Source organism: Lissotriton helveticus, chromosome 3_1 (genome assembly GCF_964261635.1).
Source record: "Lissotriton helveticus chromosome 3_1, aLisHel1.1, whole genome shotgun sequence".
Classification (NCBI taxonomy): Eukaryota; Metazoa; Chordata; class Amphibia; order Caudata; family Salamandridae; genus Lissotriton; species Lissotriton helveticus.
In genome coordinates, this window is record NC_136061.1 from 2,087,247,997 (window position 1) to 2,087,259,132 (window position 11,136).

General features: G+C 44.7%; 1 protein-coding gene across 4 annotated transcripts in view; it reads right to left on the minus strand.

Annotated features, from left to right (window-relative positions):
- LOC144824122 (aminopeptidase Ey-like) overlaps window positions 1-11,136 on the minus strand; it is an 836,887-nt gene that overhangs the window by 500,877 nt on the left and 324,874 nt on the right. The gene's annotated exons all lie outside the window — the stretch shown is intronic.

An 11,136-nucleotide genomic window follows, 5' to 3' on the forward strand; every position in this document is an offset into this window, starting at 1 on the left:
GAGGCTATACTTATAGGATTGGTACAAGTAAAGCTTTTGATGAACACCGAATTCTTACAGTGAATAAGGGCTTTGGAAATGGGGGATGCATTGGGTTGCACTTTAGCAGACTGTAAAATATGACAGTGACCTTAGTATGGTACAAGTAAAGCTTTTGATGGACACCAGGGGCCGGATGTAGGTAAATCTAATTTACCGACTCATACATACCGAATTTTACCGATTCAGTATTTATGAATCGGTAAATTAGAAGGAGGCAGATGTAGGTAATTTTTAAAACACAATTACCGAATCTGTAAGATTCGGTATTTACCGATTCAGCTTTGAAGCCCATAGGAATCAATGGGAAATACCGATTCGGTAATTACCGAATCGGGAAATACCGAATCCTGCAAGGGTCCATTGATTCCTATGGGCTTTGAAGCCCATAGGAATCAAAGGGAAATACTGATTCGGTATTTACCGAATCGGTAAATACCGAATCCTGCAAGGGTGCAGGGGGTGTCACTTTGACACCCTCTAGCACCCCAAGTACAGGCTTGTGTGACATGTGGCACACATACATGCCCTAAGGGCATGTCTGTGTGTCACATTGCACAGGTGTGCATGCACAGATGTGCATGCACACCTGAATTCGGTATTTTACCACACAATAGGATTGGGTGGTAAAATACCGACTCTTAAGGGCCTGTGGCACTGTAAACTGTGCCACCTACATTTGGAATTACAGAATCGGTATATTTACTGATTCGGTAATTTACCGAATTGGTAATTTTACCGAATCGGTAAATATACCGATTCTGTAATTTTCTGCCCCCTACATCTGAAAACCCTAATACCGGTCGGAACCGGCCGAAATCGGCCGTTTCCGACCGGTATTAGGGCTGCTACATCTGGCCCCTAATTCTTACAGTGAATAAGGGCTTTGGAAATGGGGGATGCATTGGGTTGCACTTTGGCAGACTGTAAAATATGACAGTGACCTTAGCTTGCCAGTTGTTGGCATACATGACAATGGCTGGGGATTACAGATTTTACTATAGGAGAGAGAGTCAATGAAACGACTATGAAAAAGGTTGCTTCTATTAAAGTGAGCACTCAGAATTAAACAACAGGCATTTTTATGCAATGCTAACGTTTTGCTTATGGCTCTTTGGCATTGACCATCCAGGGAAAGTGACTAGAACTGTGTGACCTCAGCTAAATTCATCAAAGGAAGAAATGCTGGTCATTTTTCACCTCCGAAGGGTCTTCCCTAGCTATATAAATATTGACCTAGATCTATATAAATATTGACCTAGATCTTACATATGTGTGTGTCTGATGTAAGTGTGGGTAGGTGATGGTTGATGGTAAAATAGTTCCTCAAATTAGTGGCAACTATCCTGGGGTTGGGGGTCTAACATTAGCAGTGGTGGGTGCCCTTGTGTGTCTCACCCATGATGGATAAGGGGTATCAATGCAAGTACCAGTTTGACACCTTTTAGGACTATCATTTTTTAGGGTAAGCAGCATTATTATGAGTTGCCTTCCCTATAGAGGTATAGGGCCGTATTCCAGATTGGGAATTGAGTTGAAGGCTTCCACTTGTAAATGCAATATTTTACCGTTATTGTTTAAAGGCTATGTGGTTATATAGAACTCCTGAACTCTTGTGCAGCTTTATCAATAGCATATGCAGTTACTATGTCCATGGCTTGTGACAAAGGATTCCAATTTCATATATATATATATATATATATATATATATATATATATATATATATATATATCTACATATATAGAGGCGCAAATAGAGACACATTTTGGGGGAAGGTCTACTAGAGAATTTCAGGGGGGGCTAATTCTTCCAGCAATAGGCAGAGTGGAGATGCAGGGGCTTTCAGAAGGGGTGAAAAAACAACTAAGCCTCATTCACAAGTAAATGGCCTTTTAAAGACCTGTGAAGTACTCGGGTATGCCTGCGATAAGACAGACTGTGTGTGTGTGTGAGCTCGGAAAGCTGTCTCAGCCAGGCCTGACACACACAACGGGGGGCTGAAGCCCAAGCCCTTTGAGCCCAATGTGCGTTGGGTACCTGTGTATATATACATACATATATATATGGAATATATATGTATTTATAAATGTATATATATATATTCATTGAAAAAAAACACAGGTTTAAGGGACGTTATAGTTAATTGGACATTTCACTTGTTGAACAAAACCAGAAATTCGTCCGTTATAGTTAGTTGAGCTAATTTTAACTTGCGCCCCCGCAATGCACTGTTGATGATGTCACATATTACATCATTCATGACATGGTCAATGACATCACTGAGGACATCTCAAATGTCTCCCTCTACTTAAGCATAGTTTTGACTCTGAAGAAATCAAAGATTAAACTTTTCTACATAACTATTCGCTAGATGTCCTCTTTTTTTGGTGAGGTGTGTTAGAAATAGGATAACCAGCGGCGGATCCTCCACTAAGGCAGGGGACTGTAGCCCTACTGCTTTTCAGCAGTGCAAAAAAAGAAAAAGAAAATTATAATAAAGCAGTGTTATTATCATTTTATTTTTCCATAATGGCTCACTTCTAGGCACAGGGTGGGCAGGCTAGGCACTACAGAGCAGGGGGAGGTGTGGTAAGAACTCTCTAAGTGTGCATGATGGTTTGACCGACTGTCTGGGGCTGGTCAAATAGTCATGCACCCTTAGCATGTTCTACTCCTGAATGTATTGCAGAGCTTGGGTGGAGAATATGCACAGGCTCCCACTTCCTGCCTGAGCGGCGACTCATGGTGCCCAGACCAAGCATGATGCTGCTGTCATGCTGGTGACAGCAGCGTGGTGATTGGCTTAGGGGAGCCTGATGAACACTATCCACTCCGGATCACCGACCGACCCCTGCCCACACCACGTCTTCAACAAGGCCGACTCCACCATCGCACCCCAACTCCGGAACATCATCAACGCCTCCTTCAACACCGCCACCTTCACGGAGAGCTGGAAGCACGCCGAGATCAGCGCCCTCCTGAAGAAACCTACAGCGGACCCCACCGATCTCAAAAACTTCCGCCCCATCTCGCTCCTCCCTTTTCCTGCTAAAGTCATCGAGAAGATCGTCAACAGACAGCTGACCGCCTTCCTCGAGACGAACGGATCCCTCGACCCCTCGCAGTCCGGCTTCAGAGCCAACCACAGCACCGAGACCGCCCTCATCGCAGCCACCGACGACATCCGGACCATGCTCGACAAGGGGGAAACAGTGGCCCTCATCCTCCTGGACCTCTCCGCTGCGTTCGACACGGTCTGCCACCGCACCCTAGTCCAGCGCCTCAGCAACATCGGTATCCAAGAGAAGGCACCGGAGTGGATCATCTCGTTCCTCGCCGGAAGAACACAAAGAGTCCGCCTCCCCCTGTTTCGCTCCGAGGCCACCGAAGTCATCTGCGGCGTCCCGCAAGGATTTTCACCCAGCCCCACCCTCTTCAACATCTACATGAAACCTCTCGCAGCCATCGCACGCCAGCCCAACCTCAACATCATCTCTTATGCCGACGACACCCAGCTGATCCTCTCTCTCACCAGAGACCCCGACACCGCCAGAACCTGCCTACACGAAGGGATGAAAGACGTCGCCGAGTGGATGAAGGACAGCCGCCTGAAACTGAACTCGGACAAGACGGAAGTCCTCATCCTGGGATCTTCACCCTCCGCCTGGGACGACTCCTGGTGGCCCCCAGCCCTGGGCACCGCACCCAAGCCAACCGACCACGCACGCAACCTGGGCTTCATGCTGGACCCCTCCCTCTCGATGACCAGACAAGTCAACGCCGTCTCCTCATCGTGCTTCAACACCCTGCTTATGCTTCGCAAGATCTTCCGCTGGATCCCGACCGAGACCAGGAAGACTGTCACCCAGGCACTCGTCACCAGCCGACTGGACTACGGAAACGCCCTCTACGCCGGAACCACAGCCAAGCTACAGAAAAGACTCCATCGCATCCAGAACGCCTCCGCCCGACTCATCCTGGTTGCCCCCCGACGCAGCCACATCTCCAGCCACCTGAGGAACCTGCACTGGCTCCCCGTCGACAAGAGGATGACGTTCCGGCTCCTCACCCACGCACACAAGTCTCTCCACGACCTGGGCCCCAAGTACCTCAATGACCGCCTGACCTTCTACACGCCCACCCGCCAGCTACGGTCCACCAGCCTCGCCCTCGCAGCCGTACCACGCATCCGAAGAGCCACCGCCGGAGGAAGATCCTTCTCTTACCTGGCTGCCAAGACTTGGAACTCCCTCCCCATCCACCTTCGGCTGACCCAGGACCATCTCGCCTTCAGGAAACAACTCAAGACCTGGCTGTTCGAGCAGTAGCATACCCCTCCCCCCAAGCGCCTTGAGACCCTCCCGGGTGAGTAGTGCGCTATACAAATGGCATGATTGATTGATTGATTGATTGATTGTGTGCTTTCCTGCTTCTGGGATTTGTCAGGATAAAAAGCGGAGCACAGAGAGACGGTGGCCGTGAAGAGGTTAAGTGTAGGGTTTTTTTTCACCCTCTTCCCTCACCTCGCCAGCCCTGATCCATGCCAGCCGCCACGGAGTATAACCCCCCTTACCTTCAGGTCAATATGAACACTGTTAGAAATGGGATCCCTGGCTGACCAGGGCTTGCGCCAAAGTCAGTCAGAGACCGCCACTTCCACGTCAGGGCAAGGGAGTTACACGCCAAGATAACCCCTGCTCACCCCCTTGGTAACGTAGCACGAGCAGTAAGGCTAAACTCGGAGGCAATGTGAGTTAAGTGTTTGCGCATGCACCCCCAGCAACAACACCCAAGGCCCACCACAAAGGAAACTCCACACAAGGTTAAAGTGCGCAGAAACCAAGAATCACCATAATTATTTAATAATACCAGGCAAAAAGTTCAGGGGTGAACCTGCCAGAAGGGCCAAGTCCAACAAACACTGTTTCTAGTGGTAGACATTCAATGACAAACAATTGCCTTCATCTTCTTTTGCTTCCTGAAAATAGTGATTTGTAGGTGAAATGTTCAGGACTGCAGAATGGGTTTATAATGACTAGGAGTAGAGTGGTTGTCTGAGTAAGAGAACTCTTTCAATGCTTTGTGGCGGTTATTTATTATTTTGTTCTTTTTTAATAAAAACATTTTTATTGTTTTAATACTGTTATAAAAAAACTATATTACAGCAGGCATTGTCTTACTGATAGCATTCTATATTACACAATATCACACATTTAAAAAAACGATTTACAATTAAATTGCACAACTGTTCAGCGTAAAACCGTGTCCTATCAACAGTGTCCTGTATTAATTTGTAGTGAAAAGACACAAATCTCCTTTAACATATTGCTTTTTGCCTCATTCTGTGGTCAGCCTAAACCAAAACAATTGGAGCAGTAGTACCAAGCATAAAACTTGCTCACTCTACAGTGCACTAATGTCCTACAGTACACTATTGTATCTGGTAGAGCACATGGTGGTGTCTGAAATGTGGAGTGGGAGGGGAGGGTCCTAGTACCATCCTGAAACCATAGGACGTTTCAACCTACCCTGGTTATGGTAAACCATCATTGTTCTTCTATGGTAGCTGCAGCTGGCCATTATTATATGAGATTGGACAACAGTCTACGATTACATTCCAGGTTTGTGCTAAGGTAAGTCAGTGCAGTCCCATTTTCTACTGTCTTTTAAGTATCGCAATTTTATTTGCAAACCAAGTATTGAGTTCTCGCCTCCACATTCCCAAGTTAGGGCCCAATGAAAATTCCAATACACAGTCAATACCAGTGTCAGGTCAACTAATCCACTTGTCACCAAGTTAGCGTTTGTTCTGGGGAATTGCCTCAGAAGACACTCCATCGGTGCAAATGGAATATCATTCTCCATGGTGCTGTAAATAATCAAGAGCACTGTTTGCCAATACCTTCAGAGCAGTACACAACCCCAAGCCATAGGATGGTAATCTGAACTCACATCTCCAAACCTAGGGCACCCTGCTCTTACATCAGGAAACATGTGGCTAATTATGTTATGGATAATATAGATGTGGTGTAGGTAATAGTTTTAAATTAGTTTAAACCAAGCATTTCTGGAGGCTTCAAAGAAGTTTTTTAATATACTTAACCAAAGAGTATCAGTAATTTGTTCTCCCAAGTCTGCTTCCCATGTATCACCCAGCACCAGCAGGTCTCCCCTGAGAGTTCCCAAGAGTGAAGTGTGTAAGAGTGTAATCATTAGGGTCCTACCATTATTAATGTAAATTTACTACAGACATTCATTTTCAGGGTGTGTAAGAAATTGGGTTCCTGGCTGAGTGGGGGAAGCCCTACTCAAGCAGCAGCCACGATTACTGTCAGGGTGAAGTCACAAGCAACCAAAATTAACCTGTGCTTTAAGTATGCCAGCAAATCCCACACCACATTAGAAAAATACAGTATAATTTAATGAATTATTTAAAACCAAAACAACAAAAATAGAATCAGTAGAACTGGAGTTATGCAATTTTAAAGATTAAAGTGAAAATAGTGCCTAAAAGCAAACAGCACCAACTGTGATTATCTGGTTGCACCAGACTGCAACAAAGGTGCAAGTTCACGCCAACCATGATGGAGTGCAGGCTGAATACAGTCACCAAGTTAGGCCCACTGAGCAAGTACCTTAAATTCTGGTTGCGGAGCGTTGCGAGATCTCGCGTAAAAGATAAGCCACGGAACAGTGGTTTAGAAGAGCTGTGGGTGGCGATGCAAGTTTATGCGCCGAAGGTGCTCTGCTTAGCGGCAGTTCCAATGAAGCCGTGGAAGAGGCTTGTGATGTGAGGTCCTGCATCGTCATCGAGGATGCCGTTGATCGAGGTTTGCAATGCAAAGTCCTGCATCAGGGATGCATTGTGCAGCATCTGTTCTGATGAGCAGCTGGCTGCGTTTTGATGTCCTGAGTCAGGGATGCATCACACAGCAACAGTTCTGATGCTGAGCTGCCATCATTTGCATTACACAGTGTTGGTTCTGCTCAAAAGACCACAGTTTAGCTGACACATCACCTTTAGGAGCACTTACAAGGGTCCAGGACTTGGGGGGCAAGACTCAAAGTAGGCAGGGTCTATGTGCTCACTTCAAGGTGGCCGAGCCTTTTCTGTTTCGTTGCAGCCAATTTTGAGATGGTCATCGAGTAATTATCACGGTACCCCTCTATATAGTATATGGCTGCTTCACTTACAACCCAGGAGAAGGGACTCCATAGGCTGTAGGGGTGTCCTACTCATGCAGGAGCACCCTCACACTTAGAACCAAGCACCCTACCTTCAGGGGTGCAAAGGCCTGCTATAGGGGCGACTTATAGGTTTTTAATGTAATGACGCTAGATATAGGAAACCTATATCTTTAGTAAGTGGTGCTTGCACCATCTTCCACATGCTGCAATGGCAGGTCTGTAGTTCAATTTTGAATAGTCTTCCATGGGTGGCATAATGCATGCTTCAGCCCACGAGGGACCTCTGGGGTACCTGTCACCCGGGTACCTTTGGACCATATACTAGGGACTGATAAAGGTACCCATTATCCAATCTCTGATGTACCTAAGTACTGAACACAACAATTTAAGGGAGAAAGCAGATAGACTGGGGTCCTAATTAGCAGGATCCCAGTCAGACTAGTCAATAACAGCTTAGCACCAGGCAAAAAGTTGGAGTGAGCATAAAAGCAGATCCTACTTTCCTACAGTTATCCTATGGGAGAGGCAGGCCTTCCAGTAGTGAAAAAGGAATTTAAGAGTTTTTCATTACCAGGATATGAAAAAGCTAACAGTGCATGCCTAGCATTTTAAATGCCCTGCACCCTCTCCTATGAGCTGTTTAGGACCTACCCTGTCTCTCTCTCCCATTGGGAGACTCGATTTCGATAATATCTTGTTTTATTTTGTACCCCATAGTAACGTCACCAAAATGTTATCCATTTTATGGAATTTGGACTTAGGGATCTGACTATGAAGAGTGACAAAAAATATAGCAGTCTCTGCAGCATAAATATTATTGACTGAGCAATACTTTCCAAAACCGAGAAAAGCAGTGTGCTCCAGAAACCAATAGACTGCTTAAAATATGTCAGTACTGCCATGATCTTTCCCTTCAGTAAGCCATGCCCTGATTTATAGATCCACATCCAAATACTTTATCATGCTTGACTCCACTTAATGATAGTGCTGAGAGCCTATGGCAAACCTATTTCATTTGAGTCCCTTTTTGAATATCCACAGGATTTGTCCCAGTTCACCCTCAAGCCAGACAAGATCCCAGACTCTCCACAGCCTCAAAGACACACCTCAAATCCATGTTGTCTCTATGCAGGTAGAGCATCATGGATGTATGACATTACAATGCATGCTTTTACATCGCATGCCTTTACAACGCAAGTATTACAACGCAGTCCATTACAACGCATAGTGCTTTGGGGTGCTGGATAGTGAATAGTTTAATTTACTATTCCAACTCCAGTTCCCGTGGACACTAGGGAAGGTTATTGGATAGTAAATTAACCTATTCCCTATCCTAGAGCGCCCCCCAGAGCAATGCGTTGTAATAGTTTGCGTTGTAATGGTTGCGTTGTAAAGGCTCTGCGATGTAAAAGTTGCGTTGTAAAGGTTGTTTACCGCATCATGCCATCAGCATGGAGTGATATGTATAAAGTGCGCCCATCAATCGGTGTCTGTCAATTGACAGCCATTATCTGTGATTGATGTTATTGAAATTTCATGTGGCTTTTAATTTGTTCTTTTTAGCATAGGGAAAAATATAAAGCTTTCCCGGAGGAGAATAGTGAATGTAAATTTGGTTTAGGTTTTAAACATTTTAATGTACACTTATTAATTGACTTTTTACATTTTTTTAGGAACTAGAAGGTCGATTTTAAAACCATTTTTTAAGTATAAAATTTACCATCGTAGCAAGACAATTTCAATCCTTTCCGATATGGAATTTTTAAATATTGCATGCATAGTGGGACTGTTTTAAAATGTGATTTTTGTTTAGATGTGTGAATTGCTGATTATTAGCTTGTTTTAGGTATTGTTGTGATATTTATTTATTTATTTACTGTACTTGTAAAGCCCCAAAGAGATATCCCACTGCTGGACAAAATTATAAAGCTCCAAACACTGATATACTTTAGAGGGAAATTAGCCAAGTCTTCAGCCTCTTCCAAAAAGTGTGAGGGTCAGAAGTAAGGCGATGATCAAGAGGCAAAGAATTCCAGTGATAGAAGGGGAAATGGATGAAGGAACATCCACCCATTTTAGCTTTTTGATTTGCTTAGCACTCATCTAAGCTAGGTTTGAGGATCGAAGCACTCATGTTAGCTTGTGAAAAGTGACACAGTCACACAAAGTAGCTGGACCGTAGCCATCAAGTGCCTTATGTACATAACATAATGGCTTAAATTTGGTTTTCTTATGTACTGGAAGCCAGTGCAGTGAATTCAAGCAGGAGGCAGCTGAACTCCTAAGAGTGCTATTACAAATCAATCTAGCTTCTGCATTTTTTATAGATTGAAGGTGAGTAAATAGGAAGTCAGTCATTCCCAGGTACAATGCATTTCCATAGTTCAGCCTACTCATAATCAAAGCTTGGGTGATATTTCTGCGTCATTCTACCTTGAGCCGGTGATAAAGCTTGGGCAGCATGCATAGAAGACCAAAACACTTTCCACAAATTACGTTTACCTGATCTTGCATTGAGAGAGTATCATATATTAAAAATCCCAGGGTCTTAACTACCCTCTTTGGTTTAGGGGCAGGTCCTAGGAGAGAATGCCACCATGAGCTGCTCCAAACTCTGCATGCCCCTCCAAAGAGCAAGATCTCTGTCTCTTCAGCATTGAGTTCTCAACAGTGAGACCGCATCCACATGGCAACTTCTGAGAGACATCCTATTAATGTTTCTCAAAACTCCCTATGTCTCTCATCAATAGATATGATCAGCTGAGTATCAACAGCTTAAGAGAGAATTTCAAAACACCAAGCCTTTACAAGGATGCAATATATATATATTTAACAAAGTGGGACTGAGTGTAGAACCCTGTGTAATCCCACAAATGGACAAGTGGGTATTAGACTCATCAGAGGTCAGTTGCACAGAGTGTGATTTATTACTCAGAAAAGATCCAAGCCACTGCAAAGCATCTGAGTGCAGGCCAATTTCATGCAGCCTCTGCATTAATGGGCAATAGGAGACCATATCAAAGGCTCTGGGCAAATCAAATAGGATAAGGGACGTTCCTTACCCTGATCAATCCCTGATGTAATGCTGTCCAATACTTCCACTTTTGCAAGTTTTTATTTATTTTTTTGCCTCAAAGAGCACATTCGCTGTGATTACTAATTAAATGGTCAGCAAGTGGTCACATATATTCTGCAAATGCCTTAGCAGAACCAGTGTCAGTATTTGTGAAAATTTAAAGGGGCAGTTTTAGTTTTCGGACATTTGTGTTTAAAGTTTACATTAAGTTGCAAATTTCAATCCAGTAAAATTACTGATATAGCGCCTCTCAACTTTGATCTGCGGGTGACTTTGTTTTTATAAGCACATATGGCTTTTCATTTTACCCTTTAGCGAAGTGGGAGGGAGAGAGGATCTGTGATCATCAGATGACCTGAAGACCAGTGGTGTGACTGGTTAGTTGTGAATGATTGTTGCTCTTTCTGCATATTCAGTACATCATAGCTTTTTTATTTACATAGTAGGCAGGCTGATCCCATTTAAAATATGCTGCCAGGAAAACTGTGTTATTCATGCCTGACAGCACCTACTGGTTGACAGCAGGAATTATGACTTTTCCTAAACACCACTGTGGGGTCCATGATCAAATTGTTTGTGTTCTAATATTTATCTTATTTACACAACGACGAAGAGAATTCAAGCCCATTGCCTCTGTTACTGTGTGTGCCGCGCTGCTCTGCTAAGAAACCTCCCACCTTCACCGTCATCGTTGCGCCTTCGGCTCCGGTCTGCAGGCTTCCGGTTCCGGTTTCGGTTTCAAGATTCCGGCTTCCGGGTCAGCCTCGGCGGTGGCGGCGCTGCTTCACGGGCGGTGCTGGACGGGCATCGTGGAAGTGGTGGTTGGCTGCCG